Here is a 17228-nt window from a genome sequence, read left to right on the forward strand (position 1 = left end):
GAATTCTGGGACCTGTAGCGGTGATTTACATAAACAGGGATAATGAATATAATGATATTAGGCATGATATCCTTAAGAATTTTAATAGTGACAACACTATTATTTTCTGTATTTTCTTTTGTCTTATATTTTGTTTATGTCAATAAAAATGTACTATTATAATGGAGAAAAAAAGCAACTTTTACTAAATTATTGTCTGTAATACATAAAAATATATACATGTTTATTTTTATTTAAAAATTTTTTTTTACATTTTTCTTACGTATTTTCCCTCAAGATAAAAATTGTACCAGGCACTGTACCCCTGGGTGCCCTTTAGGGAGGCATTGAAATTTTAAAAAGTTAGTAAAATAATCTCAGCCTGTTTTCAATGGTCTTAGAATTGTGTAAGGGAGAACTTTAAATAAAACGCAAAACTTGTCAGTAATGAATAATATGTCTTGTTTTATATCGCAGACAGCATGAATTTACTAGAGTCAAAAGTAAAAAAATAAAGCTCAAGGGTATGTTAATATAGAAAGGCTATGTCTACAAATATGTATTGAAGATATTTTTCTGCATGCCTTTCTTAGAAATAGACTCATAATTCAAAATACTAGTGGTATGGATATCCCAGGTTCCTTCTTTTGTGTTGCAATAAGAGATCATACAAATGAACTTTCTAGGAAAGTATATCTGGATCTACATTCCTAGGTGTGGTGATAGGCTAATGGAAAGGCTATTTTAATATGAGAAACACAACTTTCTCCTTCTTTTGGTCACCTATAAAAACAGAACAAAATATGCATTCATAATCCCCAACTGTCTAAATTACCATACAGATAAAAGGATTTTAGTGGCTGGTTTTTGGCACCCTCTCTCATGATGAAAGTGGCAGACAATAGATACCAAAGTCATGATTTCTCTTGACTGTGACAAGACTTCTTTAGTGCCCAATTTTAAAGCTTATGTTTGTCTGCCAAAGGTTAGTAAAAAGTAGAATCAGATATGTAGTTATAAGCCAAATAAAAAGATTGAATATCTCAGCTTGTGAATGGAGACTGTCTAGATATATGGTTTTATTCACATAAATTTTTAGTACAAGGAGGTTGTTTATTTCTACTTCATTATCCCCAAAATAAAATCCCTGACATCACCAGAGGGGACATATTCTGGCAGTACCACTACATTTCTCTATATTGCATAAATATCTCCCGAGATCTGTTTGTCATGTAAATCATTCCTTGTTCTGCATCATTGATACCCTTCTTTATTACTTCCTGAGGTCTTGTACCTGACTTCATGTTTCTAATATTGACAAATAGAGGCACATGATCCTCTCTTAAGTTCCTGAAACATTACAACTATTAGTGTTCCACAGACCAGCGCAAGGACACTCATTCTGCTCTTTCCTCTCTTCGAGGGTCAATCACCATATTGCAGAAAGCAACTAGCCTAACTTCTATTGTGCATGTACTTATAACCACATACCCCTTGTGCAGTCCAGCTTCCATCACACCTAAGGAGATCCTCGTATGCAGCACCCCTGTGCAGTATAAACTGAATGTATTTTAACTTACTGTTTTAGATTTTGCCAAGAACAATAATTAGAAACTTCCCCTATTTATCTATGATTAAACTATGCACAAAAATGTACCATACCAAAGAGAATGCCCTAAGCAGAAATTGTGATTTCTACCTTAAAATAACAGTTTGATTGCTTCAAAATTTAGTATCCAGAGCTTTTATAGGAATACACTTATTCACAAATATTTTGCAAAGAAATGAGGACAGGCTGTGTTACAAAACTCTGTCCGGATGATATTTTAAATGGTGGCCAGTATATAATTTTCTCTTATTCACAAGGATTTAAACATAAATAATGCAATTTATTTATGTGGTCACTGGCCCTTTCTGAGCAGAATCTCCTAATATGAACTTCTTTTGAGCTTCTTTCCATGTTTCTTTGAGCTGTGATTTGGGAAACAGACTTTCTATTCTATTTTGCCTGTCCTATGTCCTATAACAGAATTGTTTGTTTTCTTTTTTCTTTTTACCTCATTTTTACCTTCTATTTTTATTTTAGCCTTTCTAAATGCAGGGAGAATTTTAATTCAAAGATGGGAAGAATTTTTTTTTTCCTACTAAGTTACTGGCTGTGGATCAGCAAAAGCGTCAATTTAGTATATTTAGTAATTCCTAACCTGGAGCATAACTTAGTGTTGAGCTGCTTGACTTTGCACTGTCAGAATTAAACATTCATGAATTTTATTAGAGAAAAATCCTGAAATGTCCCATGAGAGAAAATGGGCAGGAGGCTGGTATAGCTGGAAGATCCACTATGCTGCCATGTAAATTTGATTCCAGATGATGGAGAGAGACTAGGAATGTGTGTGAAAGACTCCTAGAATGTTTTTCAGTCTTAGAAATGTTGGGCACAGTGACTGGAGAGTTCTGGAGCCAAATTGGGCAGTCCAATGTGTCCTATCTTCCAGGAATAGGCCAGCTTTAGGATCCTTGCCATTCTCAGTCATTAGTTGGGAGCAGATAGTGAAAACCTTGGCTTCGATGCAAACACAGTTGATGAATTTCAGTGCACAGAAGCTAGGGCTCTTGGTCAATTGTGCTCCCATTCTCATGCCCACCAGAGTATACCTCTTGTGCTAAACAGATCAGCTTTTCCACATAGGATCAGGGTAGCTCTTTGGTGGTTTTCTGTAGCCTGTTTTTTTTTTTTTAAGGAAAAATTTAGAAAAGTGTTACTGCTATGAATTTTAGCACCCATTGATGCAATTGATCTTGAAATTACAACTGATATCCTCCCCAAACACCATCATCCATTCTAAACCCCTCACGCTCTCAGTTATCTCTTCAGAGTCATGCTGGCTTACTTAGTAGTATGACCCAAAACTTCATTCCAGATGGGCCTGATCCCTTGATAATCTTAATTTCCTTCTCAGCTCAAGGTTTCTGCATTTGTCTATTCACAGTTAAAATGGGGCATGGGAATACAGATGGAACAGAGGTTATCCAAGTAGATCAACTGGGTTCTATACATCTTCCTCCCTACCCTATTGTCTAAGAACAGAATTCTTTCTCCTACTCATCAAGGTCAATTACATCTGACATTATAGTTCTTTGTGCTTGACTTGCAATCCCCAAGTACATGGATTCTGAAGTGACCTGCTGGTGGGCATAACTGATAGTTAAATTTTACCCTTCTGTCCCCTACCCAGTGCTACTCTGTGTGGGATTCCAAGCCTCTGGATTAAGTATTGTTAGTTTCTGTGTTGTTGTCCTGGCCAAAGCTTTGTGTGTAACAAAAGCAAACCAGTATCTGGAGTAAATATCTATCACTCTGAGGAAAAAAAAATCTGGTCCTTCCAGGATCCCACTTTGGAATTCTAGAAGTAAAGGCAAATGAAATTAAATGTAATTAAGTGTGCAAGAATTTTATTAGGGGAAATACCCATGAGAAAAGTATGGGGTAAGATCTGGGAGCTGGAACAATCAAGGAGAACCATTGAATTGCAGTGCAGGTCTGATCCCAGTAAAAGAGAGGGGGAAAGAAGGTTGGTGGAAGCTTTACAGACAGTAACAATTTACAGGAAGCTCATCCAGGCTGTGGAGTTCCTAATTCAAAGATGGCTGTCATTAGAGTCCCATGTCGCCCAGAACGGGTCTGCCTTTTTATCTGTATTTTACTTAGTCACTGGTTGGGAGGAGACTGTGGAAAGCATAGCCTTTAAGCACACATGGAAACGCATTTCAGAGCATAGCACCTAGGACTTCTGGTCAATTATCCTCTTATAGTTGGAAAATCAGACAGTATGTTCTCATCACTGATGTACTTCTTATTCATTAAGTTGGTAGTTCATGATAGTTGGTCAATACTTAATAGCTAAATAATACAATTGATTTAGTTAAAATTGTTACAAAGGTCATTTGAATTTATCTCTTTAGAATTGCCTTTAAAGTCCAGTTATGAAATGCAAAAGAAATCTACACTTGATTGCATTATAACTTATCCTTTTTAGTTAAAAAGTATTATTAAGTCCTGATACAACTTTTTTTTTTTTTTTTGAAGTTTATTGACAAATTAGTTTCCATACAACACCCAGTGCTCATCCCAAAAGGTGCCCTCCTCAAAACCCATCACCCACCCGCCCCTCCCTCCCACCCCCCATCAACCCTCAGTTTGTTCTCAGTTTTTAACAGTCTCTTATGCTTTGGCTCTCTCCCACTCTAACGTCTTTTTTTTTTTCTCCCTTCCCCTCCCCCATGGGTTCCTGTTGAGTTTCTCAGGATCCACATAAGAGTGAAACCATATGGTATCTGTCTTTCTCTGTATGGCTTATTTCACTTAGCATCACACTCTCCAGTTCCATCCACGTTGCTACAAAAGGCCATATTTCATTTTTTCTCATTGCCACGTAGTATTCCATTGTGTATATAAACCACAATTTCTTTATCCATTCATCAGTTGATGGACATTTAGGCTCTTTCCATAATTTGGCTATTGTTGAGAGTGCTGCTATGAACAACTTTTATTGCCAGAGTGTTTTTAAAACATTGTTGTTATTTCAAAACAATGTATTCACCTGCAAAAAAGGTAAATTAGTCCTACTGTTTTCATAAAATTTCTCTTATTTTGAAAAATGTTTTTCATAACATAAGTAACATAAAAAATGTTACTTAACATGTAATGGGTTTGTTATTGTAATTTTTAAATGAATCATTAAACACTTAAAATTTTAAGAATAATTTATTCACAAAGGATGGTACATTCTTACCATTGAAGATCAAATTTATGTGTAAACTATGTGTATAGAAATATACATATAAACTAAGTGTATAGAAATATACATATGTGTATAGAAATATAAATGCTACGCATAGATGAACTCTATGTTAAAATGGCAAGAAATCAACACAAGGAGTAAGATATGATGTTCATGTAATTCTATACATATTATTTTAATAAACTGATATTTCAGTATTTAATATGTAAAACAAGCCAGAGTATATTTTGTGAACAAGCACATTAAATTTATTATGACAACTAGGGCACCTGGGTATCTTAGTTGGTTAAGCGTCCGACTCTTGATCGCAGCTCAGTCTTGTTATTAGGATCATGAGTTCAAGCCCCACATTTTTTTTATTTAAAAAATAATAAAAAATGACTTACAATGTAAAAAAATGACAATTTAGTATAAAAAATAAATAAATATTACAACAACTTTCATAAACTTTCAGCCTGCATTTTATAAAAAAAAAAATACCGTCAAATAGTACCATGAAAAGTTATTAGGGACATTCTTTGAAGAAAAGAAAATTGAAGTTGGGATGCCTGGGTGGCTCAGCTGGTTGACTGTCCAACTCTTTTGTTTTTAATGTTTGTTTATTTATTTTGAGAGAGAGAGACAGAAGGCAAGCAGAGGAGAGACAGAGAGAGAGGGAGACAGAATATCAAGCAAGTTCTGCACTGCCGGCATGGACCCCCACACGGGGCACCAACTTTAAGATCATGACTAGAGTCAATATCAAGAGTCAGATATTTAACTGACTGAGCTATACAGGTGCCCCCAGCATCCAACTCTTGATCTCAGCTCAGGTCATGATCTCAGGATTGTGGGGTCAAGCCTTGTGTCAGGCTCTGTGCTGACAGCCTGACAGCTAGACCTGCTTGAGGTTCTCTCTCTCCCTCTCTCTCTTTGCCCCTCTCCTGTGTGGGAGGACTTTCTCTCTCCCTTTCTCTCAAAATAAATAAAGTAAAAAATTGAAGTACATTTGTAGATACCCTGATTACTCTCCTCTTACAGAGAGAAGTTACAGACTTTTGAATAGTTTTGAGAGACAACACATACTACATGTATCATTTTACTTTCATATATTCTAGTTGACTTATTTTAGGTTGTATTTTCTTAATTTTGAAGGAATACCCACTTAAATAATAAATGCTTGCATAGGATTGCTTGTATGTTTGAGTAGAAGATCATTTTCCTGGTTGTATAAACATTAATATAAAAAACATACATTTACAAATGTGATATATATAAATGCATGTGATATAACATTTTATTTATTCTTTAGGAAATTTCTTGGAGAAACTTAAATACATAACTAGTGCACAAGGACTAATCTCTAATATTTGCAAAGTTGTTTTGCATCATATTCAATATATTACACATTCCCCTCAAATTTCACTAGATGGTGCTATGTATTAAATATAATAAATTTTATGTTCAGTAAAGGGTAGTTCATTTTAATGAACTATCTTTTATTATCATTTTATTATATTTATGACTATTAAACAGGAAACTGGCATTAGATGACTCTGTTTTTAATGGCATTTATGGACCTCATTTATGGAGAGACATAATTGGAACAGGTGATGAGAAGGCAAAATGAAAAAGTGCAAAAGTCTTCCCCCTAACATGACTATTGAGGCTGTTTAATGGTGTGTGAGAGCTTATCCAATTTGTCATGGTTCACACTCACCTTCTGTGTTTTCATATCTCTATTTTTGATGGATAATTGAGTTATAATTTATAAATTCCATATAAATCTTCTAGAATGTGCAGTAATTATTGATGTACACTAATTGACCATTCAGAGTGGATCTGATGAGCCATAAAAAAATGCAGGCAATTCCTTTTAAATTACATATCACAGGTGTTATCAGGCAAAACTTATTGAGATCTCTGTCAAAGAGGTCAAACGGAACTCTGAAAATGACAGAAACATAATAGTTACCTTGTAAAAATAAGTAAGTACATTTTAAGCCTGTGTCAGTAAACCATTCTTTTCTGATATATCCAAATTAGAAAACTTCTAGGATGCTGGCTAATATGACATTGCATAGCAAAAAATTTAATTACTGTACTCAGTATTTAAACACCATTATTAAATGAGATGCAATATCCCCTAAAAAGAAAAAAAGGCAAATGTTTATAATTGGTATGGAAGAAAATCAGGCCTTTTAGATCAAAGAGGATCTTGTTTTTGTTGTTGTTCTTGTTTTGTTTTGTTTTAATTTTCCTTAGGATTTAGCTGTAGAAGTTATTTTTAAAATAACGTATGAAGGAAAATGGCTTTGTCCTTTATTTTACACTTTTTATGATTCACTGACCATAAACTTTTCCCTCTTTCCTAAGATGGCTCTGTTCTTCCTGGACCTGCCAACCGCCCTGAACTAATGTGCTATCATCTTTCTGTGTTCACACTGAGTCCACTGCACACTGGCCCAATTTTGGAGAGTTCTAGAATCATATCAGTGTCATATGTGCTTTTCTTCATTTGTACCAGTTGTTCTTTCTGCCCAGGAAACTTTTACTTCAAATAACTCCATAACTTTGCTATTTATCATCTGTCATATCCTACTAGAATTTAAGCTTCAGAAGAGGAAGAGCCTTTTGTGTCTTGTCCAAAGACATGTTTCCTGAACCCAGGATATACAGAGAACTGAATAGTAATTTGTGTTTGAAAGAATCAATATATTAGCTGAAACCAAAGGATGTTGGTCCATATGTATTTTAATTATAGCAAGTGAGTTCGAATGAGGAAACACTGTTGAAAGTGCATTTGTGTCTGCATATAGAGTGTTGTTTTTGTTTTTGTTTTTCCAAGCAGGTTTTGAGAAGAATTTTTTCTCTTTGGAACCAGGATATTGAACTACTCTTTCATACACATCTGGATGTCAATAGAAGCCTTACTTTAATAACCTTTTTTTTAGAGATGTGTGTGTGTGTGTGTGTGCATGTGTGTATGTGTGTGAGAGACATTACAAGTTTTAATTTCATATTTTTAAAAAATTATATAACTTCACAATCTTCTATGGGTTTTTTAGAGTATGTTTTATTCTTATTACGACTAACTTTTTTAAGCACATCTAGTTTAAACTATGGTGTATCTACAGACAGATAATTTTTTTTAATTTAGATTAAGTTGTTTTTGTATGAGTACTGCTATTGATGATAGGGCATAAGATGTCTTTTTAAAAGTATAAATAGACAAAGGATTATGAGAATGCCAGTATCTGAATGGGAAATACCACATTTCTTGGGTCTACCGATTTAGGTGCGATTATAATCATGAATATAAATGCACTCTAATTCACATCTAACCTGATTAGAGCTGAATAAACTTTCAGAAGCTAATCAATCAAGTGAAGTGTAAAACAACTGTATTTGTAGGTCATTACCCTTAGCAGGTTTTGGATATAATACATGATTGCACTTCTTTTTTTTTTTTCCTAAAATGAAATTGTTAATGCATGAGCTGTTGTCTGTCCACTTATCAGTAGTTAGTTCTACTTGAAGTGTCTGCTACATGTCCTTTTGCAAATGACATTGATAAATTTGACCTCTGATTAGAGTAGTTATAATCCTGTTGTATATATACATAACTTGCCAAATAACATTCTGACCTTGGGAAGGTTCTCATTCTTCTCAGTGTTCACCAGTGATAACATATTTTGAAATCACCCTTTGGAATTGTTAAGTAATTACAATTTCTGCCTTGAGTCTTCACTGCTACAATTTATTCTGGCCCTATTGATAGTATGGAGAATGTTGTTGACATTACTGTTACTAACATAGAGAAAGTATTGACATTACAGTTGTTTTTTTTTTATAGTCTATCTCTATATGAACAGCTATAACATCTCCACCCATACATCTCCAGCTATAGCTATCTCTACATGAACATCTCCAGCTATAGGTATCTCTACATGAACAGCTATAACATCTCCACCTACTATCATTGATATCAAAATAATCTTTGAAACCTCCTTACTTATCAGAATCAGGTCCCAGAGAAGGAAGGAAATTCTTCCTTGCCACTAATATTTCCTTACCGACCTTTTTTTTTGGATGTAGGAAAGTACATTTTTACCATGCGATAATCAGTAACAAAATGATATACACTGTATGTAGGTATACATATATATGTGTATATGTGAGTATATTATATATATATATATATATATATATATATATATTTCTCAAATATTTAGAAATTAAACAAAATATTTCTAAATAACTCATAGGTCAAAGAGAAAGTCTCAAGAGAAATAGAAGATATTTTTAGATAAATGAAAATGCAATATATAAAAAATTTCTTCAATGCTTAAACAGAAACTTTTATAACATTAAATGTGTTTATTAGACTGTAAGGCAAATCTGAAATAGATCTAAGGTACATCTTAGGAAAATAGATAAAAAAGAATAAGTTGAGCTCATACCTCACAGAATAAAAGAAAGCAAGAGAAAAGTGGTGAAACAAAATTTGGTTCTTTGAAAAAAGTATTAAACCTTTAGCAAAATTCACCACAGAATAACCCCCAAACACAAATTACTCATATCAGGAATGAAAGAGAGAATATCCCTGCATACTACATAGAAACTAGAGGATAATAAGTAAATGCTCTGAAAAACTCTATGATTGTAAAGTTGGTAATTTAAATGAAAAAGAGAAAACCCTTGAAATTCTCATACTACCAAAATATACTCAGGAAGAAATATATAACATGATAATATAATATCAACTTGAATTCTCAGCCAAAATGTTCCAATAAAGAAAGATGCCCAGAAAGTTTCACTGTTAAATTTTATAAATATTTAAGGATTAAATAATATCATTTATTAATCTTTAAAAAACGAGGAGAGGAGGAAATATTTTCCAACTCATTTTATGCAATCAGCATTTCTTGATACCTAAACCCAACAAATTGTATGTAAACCACAAAACAATGTTCTTTATTAGTAGAGTTGCACAAGTTCTTTGTAACAATAAAATAACACACACACACACACACACACACACAAGGCATCTTAGATAGGTAGAGTATATGTAAGTTATGAAAGAGCAATTCAATATATAAAATTCATTGTGATTCACTGTATTTACAAAAGACAGAATAGTCATGTGATCACTTTAACAGATTTAGAAAAGCCTTTGCCCAACATCTGATCATAAGAAACTCTTAGCACATTAAGAATAGAGGGTAAATTCTTTAACCCGGTAATGCAAATTTGCAAAAACCCTACAGATAACATCATTATAAATAGTGAAAGGCTGAACAGTTTCCCTGAGAAATCAGGAGCAAGGCAAGCATGTCTAGTCTCACCCATCCATAGACCATTATACTGGAAGTCACAGTCATTGTAGTAAGTAAAGAAAAATAAAACACAGATTAGAAAGTGAAAATTTTTCTAATATTTGTTTATGTTAAAATTCCAATGAGAGCAACACAAAATATTCTAGACATAAAGTGATTTCAGCAAGATTTCTGGATACAAGGTCAATATATAGCTATCAATTGTATTTCTAATTACTGGCAATGAACAATTCTAAAATTTATATGAAAAGGCAAAAGAACTAGCATAGCGAAAGTAATTTTAAAAAGAATAAAACCCTCAAGATTGATTTCTTATACACATTTTATCTCAAAAGTTAATAGAGGATACCAGTTAGCTTATGCTTAATAAAAGCTTTTCCGGACCTTTGGTAAATAATTACAAAAATAGTTTAAAATGATTAAATAGTTTGCCTTCATATTTTGTTATTGTTATGATTTATTTTGAGAATCAGTCTGAACTTAAAACATAACAAGTAACAGAGCACACATGGATATATTTATCTATCATGGGAAAATAATCATGAGAAGATTAAAAAATATATACTATTTTAAGATTCTGAAGTTCTCATTTCAGTGAAGATCAAGTAATCCAGGAATAGAAGAGATCTAGTTATCAATGTTGTCCAACAGATTTATTTACCTTAGCTAAGGATGATAATTATTGATTATATGATGCAAAATGGCAGGTTGTTATAAAAGATTTATAAATCATCCTTAGAAACAGAGAATTTGCAGGGATCTTAATAATTTCTTACAATTCCCTTGCATATTTATTCCAAAGATAAAGCAGTCAAGCCTGAGCCATTCCGTCATGAACCCCACTTTTGCTCATCAACACATACCACAAAATTACATATCACGGAGCCCCAGTGGCTAATGCTATATCTTAGTCTCCAACCCAGAAGCCATGAATTAAATTGCAACTTTCAAAAGGGCAAGCAAATAGTCAATGTATATATTACAAATACCATGGATTTAGTACTTCCTGTTTTTTTTTTTTCATACACTGCTGATCTAATACATTGTTTATAAACATCTCTGAAAACATCTTGTTCTGTTTTGGAAAAACTGGACAAAACTGAAATTTTCCTAAAATGCTAGATATAAAATGAATAGATTTATAACAGAAGTGCTTTCAGAACTTTCATAAAAGTCCAGGGATATGGTGCAAAATAAAAATTTCTTCATTTAAATATGAATAATAATTGCTTGGGAAGAGAATATATTAATGACATTATTTGTTAATATGGATGTTAATGCAAAATTCTCAATCTCAAATTCAAATGACATTGTGGTATAATGATATGCCAGGTGGTGTTCCATAATAAATACCTAGATTTATCATCATTTTTGATCACAAAACAACAAATGTCAATTTATTTTTTTGTTTCCCTTTTGATTATCAGTTTCTTGAAACAGGGACTGTGTCTTTACATATTTGGTGCCTAGCTGTTATTATATATCTCGCATAAAATGGATAATTAATAAATAATATGAGAAGAGCCATCATAGGTAGACATTCACAACTTCTTTTGGAAAGTGAATAATTTCAAGAAAACGTAACTGGCACAATGTGCGTAATTTAACTGAGTTTAGTAACTTAGACTTATTGGATTGAAGTTCTTCTAGTTGCTCTGATCTGAGTATCTGATATTTTTGATACTTATTTCCTCATTTGAATTCAAATATTACTGAGCACCAATATGTTAACTATGTAATACTGGACTTACATTATCAGAGTAGAAATGACTGCTCTTAAAAAAGTAAAACTGAACTTGGTAATGCAAGAGGGTTAAGGAGAGCTGTCTATTACTCACAAAAATGTACTTGGCTCACTTTTTTTTTTCCCTGAAGTGTTGATTAAATTATAAATTTATGAAGATTGGCATAAAGCCATTTCTGACTTTTTATAAATGGCTGAACTCATATTTTTCTTTCTAGTTCTATCATTGGTATAAAGCAAGATAATTTCCATTACTTTTATTAACTCCTAGTGTCCTGACTCACAGTGACATCCATTCAGTATATATGATGAAGGTTTAAAAATAGTTTAAGGGGCCCCTGGGTGGCTTAGTTGGTTGAGGTTCCGACTCTGGATTTCTGCTTAGGTCATGATCTCCATGATCATGAGATCAAACACTGTGGCCAGCTCCACATTTAAGATTCTATCCCTCTTCTCCCTCTACTCCCTCTCCCCCACTTGCACTCTGTCTCTCTTTCAAAAAATAATATATATATTTATATTATATATTTTAAAGTAGTTTAATATTCTAGATTATAATCTTAAAATTATAGAAGTTAAGACCATCAAATTTAGTCAGTTGATACTTGCTGTGCCCTCTTGACATTAATTTGTCTTAATGGGTAAAACAATTCTATGTTTATGTTAACTTATAAAATCTACAATGAATGCGTTTGAAACAGTTTTAGTGATTTGTATGTTATTTCGCAGTCTTTTTCTCTATTTTAAAAGTCAGTCACTATTACCAGTTAGGAAGATCATTAAAAAAAGCCATTTGTCGTTAGAGAAATTAACACACACACACACACACACACACACACACACACACACACACACAGAGTTTTATTCTATGGTAGCCATCTTTATTAGGAAGTGACATTTCTAACAAAATTAAAACTTTGTACATATGTAAGCAAAAATCATTGATGCTGCATCTGAGTTATTTAATGGATTTAATGGCATGTTGTTAAGGTACATCTACATGAAAGAATTGTTTCTAATTTCAAATGGATTGTAAAAACTAGAGTTTTCTGCGTGAATTGCTTATTCCTCTTTAGATTTTGTTAATTTGGGTCTGAGCAAGTGTTGAGAGACTTGACCCATAGGACTAAAATCTTATTCTTCAAATCTTCTGAACTCTAAAAATGGTTGAGATTCATCAATTATTATTATTTTTCAATCAATGGAGTTACACTGAGATTTATTGTTCACTACCACAGAAAATTGGAATTACAGTGGTTTCTGATAACCTTTATTGTGGTAACAAAAGTATAGAAATAAATTCTAAGAAGAACAAACTGAGATGTTGAATAATAGTATTAATCAACTACTTGATCCCACCCATTTAGAAGTGAGGGCACACAAATGTCTGATAAACAGCTGAAGAGACACTCAGAAAAGTGCTTTCCCTTGTCAGTGTCGGTTACAAAGCAAACATAAGACCCACTTGTAATTGGTGAATTACAATTTTAAAAAGTTTGATTTTAAAAGCTTCTTGAATATATGGTATGTGAGTCACCACTTGCATGACTTTATGGTTGAAGGTTCTGTATACAGCAGCCTGAAAACATACTTACTCAATGAATCATCACTGGATGGTAGGGATGGCTTATAAATCTATCCATTCACATTACAGAAAGATAAATCACACTGAAGTTTATAGGCTTATAAACTATTGTATCACATACTTCTTACTCTAAAAGCTTTTTGTTGACATCACTCCTACAAAATATGCCATGCCAGCTATTCTCTTTTATCAGTTGGAGTGAGCACCATTGCTTTTCTGTGGAATTTACTTTTAATAGAATACCTTACCTCTGATTGCAATAACAGTTATTTTTTTTTTTTGGTTAAAGAAACAATTGATTTGTTCTTAAAATCTTGACAAAATAATATACTGCTGCTGATGAGCTGGCAGGTTGCTTTTTAATTATTTACCATTTAAACTACAACTTTCACCTAAATTTGGGTTAGTTTTGTAATACAAGGTAAGTAAAAGAAAGACAAAAAGGTTAGTTGATGGGCAGTAATGCCAGGGTCTAAAATGAGTAACAAAGCTTTTTAGAGATCACCCTGACAGACTTCAAAGATATTGTATTCTTAAGTACTTATTATGTAGATGACTGTAATTTGTGTGGAATTAAGTTTAAAGAAATTGAAAGTTACTGACGTTATGTTTATAGAATTTTCTAGGATTTTAGAAAATGTTAAGAAATTACAAATTTCTCTTCTTAATGCTTGCTTAGGTTTGTTTATCAAAACAAACAAACAAAAAAAAAAAAACCAGAAAGAAGCAAAGAAAGCCATGAGGTCCCTTTATCCAAATATATTCATGCCTTTATTTCATCTGTGTATACTGCATAATTGCCCAACTGAAATTCAAAGTGTCACCCATGTATCCAGTAATTAAAGTAATCTAACCTGAAAGGAATAACAAGTTTATGTCTTTTTGATATAGATAGTAAAGGAAAAGGAGCAGAGTCCTTGCTCATCCTCCAAAAGTGATTCCAGTTTGTTAAGACACTATTTTAAGATCTCCACAGCCTGGAATGAAAGAGATCCCTGGGAAATTATATTGAAAATAAATAAGTAAATTGTGGTTGAAAGACTTATGTCAAGATATTTTATAATTAATATTATTAAAGTCATGTTTAACTGAGCAATGTAACTGAAAATATTTATTATCAATAAAATTTTTAAAAATTAAAAAATAAGTTCTTGATGAAAATCTGTATAATCGTTACCAATTTAATGAAAAATAAAGACAATCTCTTAAGGTCTTTAGAATGATAGAAGTACTAAATATATGTATGTTTTTATTTGTTTTCTTGGTCTTTCTTAAAACCATCTCTTTAAAAAATAGCTTTATTAAGATTGTTCACATATCATAAAATTCACCCTTTAAAAGTGAACAATTACATGTTTCTTAGTATATTCGTAGAGTAGGTATCACCACTACTTAGTTGTAGAAAATTTCATCACACCTAAATGAAACTCTATACACATTAGCAGTCACAACCCTTCCTTCCCAGCACTGGCAACCACCAATCTACTTTCTATCTTTATGAATTTGACAACCGGTGCATATCATATAAATGGGATCATAAAATATGTGGTCTTGTATCTGGCTTCTGCCACTGAGCATAAAGTTTTCAATTTTCATACATGTTGTGGTATGTATCAGTACTTTGTTATTTTTATTACCAAACCATATCTCATTGTACGAATGAACATTTCATTTACCCATTCATTTAATGAAAGATATTTGAATTATTTCCACCTTTTGGCTATTAGGAATAAAGCTGCCATGATCATTTATATACATTTTCTCCTGGATATATATGTTCTTTTTTTAAACTTTTAAAAAAGTTTATTTAGCTATTTAGAGAGAGAGAGAGAACAAGAGCAAGGGAGAGGCAAAGAGAGGGAGAGAGAGAATCCCAAGCAGGCTCCACACTGGCAGTGCAGAGCCCAATGTTTGAGAACATGACCTGAGCTGAAACCAAGAGTCAGACGCTCAATTGACTGAGCTACCAAGGCACCCCTGGAGATATATATTCTTATTACTCTTGGTTATATAACAAGGAATAGGATTACTGGATCATATGATAATTCTGTTTAGCATTTTGAAGAACTACCTAACACTATTCCAAAGTAGTTACAGCTATGTAGTAAGCTTTGAAATAGGGCAATGTGATTTTTTTTCAAGATTTTTTTGGGGGGTAGGCTAATCTGGATCCCTTGCATTTCCATTCAGTTTTAGGAATGTGATTTTCAACTTCTACAAAAGAAAATTGTACAGCTAAGTTTTTCATAAAGATCATATTGAATCTGTAGATCAATTTGTGGAACGTTGCCATCTTAACAATGTTAGTCTTCTGTTCCATGAATACAGGTAGTCTTTGTATTTATTTTTAAATTTTTTTTCCAGCAGTGTTTTACAGCTTTCTGTGTAAAAGTCTTGCACTATTGTTAATTTTTTAACAAGTTTATTATTTTTAGTTACTGTAAATTGAATTATTACTTAATTTCTTTGCTTAGTATATAGAAATAAAATTTATTCTTTGATTTTTTTCTCCTGTAACTTGCTGAACAAGTTTGTTAGTTCTTATAGTTTTAGTGGATTCCTAAGATTTTCTGTATACAACATTACATCATCTTTGAATAGAGCTAGTTTTACTTTTAACTTTCTAGTCTGTGTGCTTTATGTTTATATATATTTATTCTCAAATTGACCCCAGGTACAACCTCTAGTGTAATGTTACATAAAAATGATGATAGGGGAATTCTTGTTTTCTTTCTAATTGCAGAGTATTTCCTTCATCTTAAGTGACCAATGATTAGCCAAAATAATATGCAATTTCAGAATCAAGTGTTGTAACTATTTACCTTTATCAAAAAATAGATTGTTGGGCAAATGATTTGCACGCATATACTTTATTAATTTTACTTGTCTACACATTACTTGAGGAAATTAGAAGTATATATTATGTTTAAACTAGTTATTTCTGTGAACAGAACACTCAAAATGTAATAAAATTTGTATGCTATTATTAATAGTGAATGGCAATGTTTGCCACTAATCCCACTGATCGTTTTGTAAATCAATTTTAATTATCTAGAAAGATACTGGAAAGGTAGAGTACAGCTCTACATTTTCATAGCATTTATATTTTAAGAAAAAAACTGAAAGTATTAAAACTTATATGAGTACACAAAGTTATGAGTTCAGAAAATTTACGAAGGTAAAAAATTTGCATAAATAGATAACTCAACAAAGATTAACCAAATATTTACTTCCAAACCTTTACACATATATTCTTTTATTTAGTAGCTGATATCCAATGAAAACAGAATCATTTATTACAGGAAAATTTTTATCATTAACATCTGTTGTTATTTATTTCATTTGGTGAAAATATATTTTATTTTACTTTTTAGATGTCTGTTTATTATTGAGAGACAGAGGGAGACAGAGCATGAGCATGGGAGGGACCCAGAGAGGGGAGACACAGAATCTGAAGCAGGCTCCAGGCTCTGAGCGGTCAGCACAGAGCCCGATGTGGGGCTCGAACTCACAAACTGCGAGATCATGACCTGAGCCGAAGTCAGATGCTTAACTGACTGAGCTATCCAGGCACCCCTGGGAAAAATATATTTTAGAATCCATTTACATTTAACTACTTTTACAGTCTGTCTTCATACTATAGATTATACATTTTGTTCTTGGTTGAAATGAAGAGCAATTGATACAATAAGTGAGACATATTCTCAATGCAGGATCTTTGGAAAAATACAAAGTATTCATTCTAACTCCACAGATACTTCATTAGAAGTTCAAGAATATGAGTGAGATCATAGGAATAT

This window comes from Lynx rufus, unplaced genomic scaffold (assembly GCF_022079265.1).
Source record: "Lynx rufus isolate CCGP_SWC_20201006 ecotype Redwood Valley unplaced genomic scaffold, mLynRuf1.p SCAF_1, whole genome shotgun sequence".
NCBI lineage: Eukaryota > Metazoa > Chordata > Mammalia > Carnivora > Felidae > Lynx > Lynx rufus.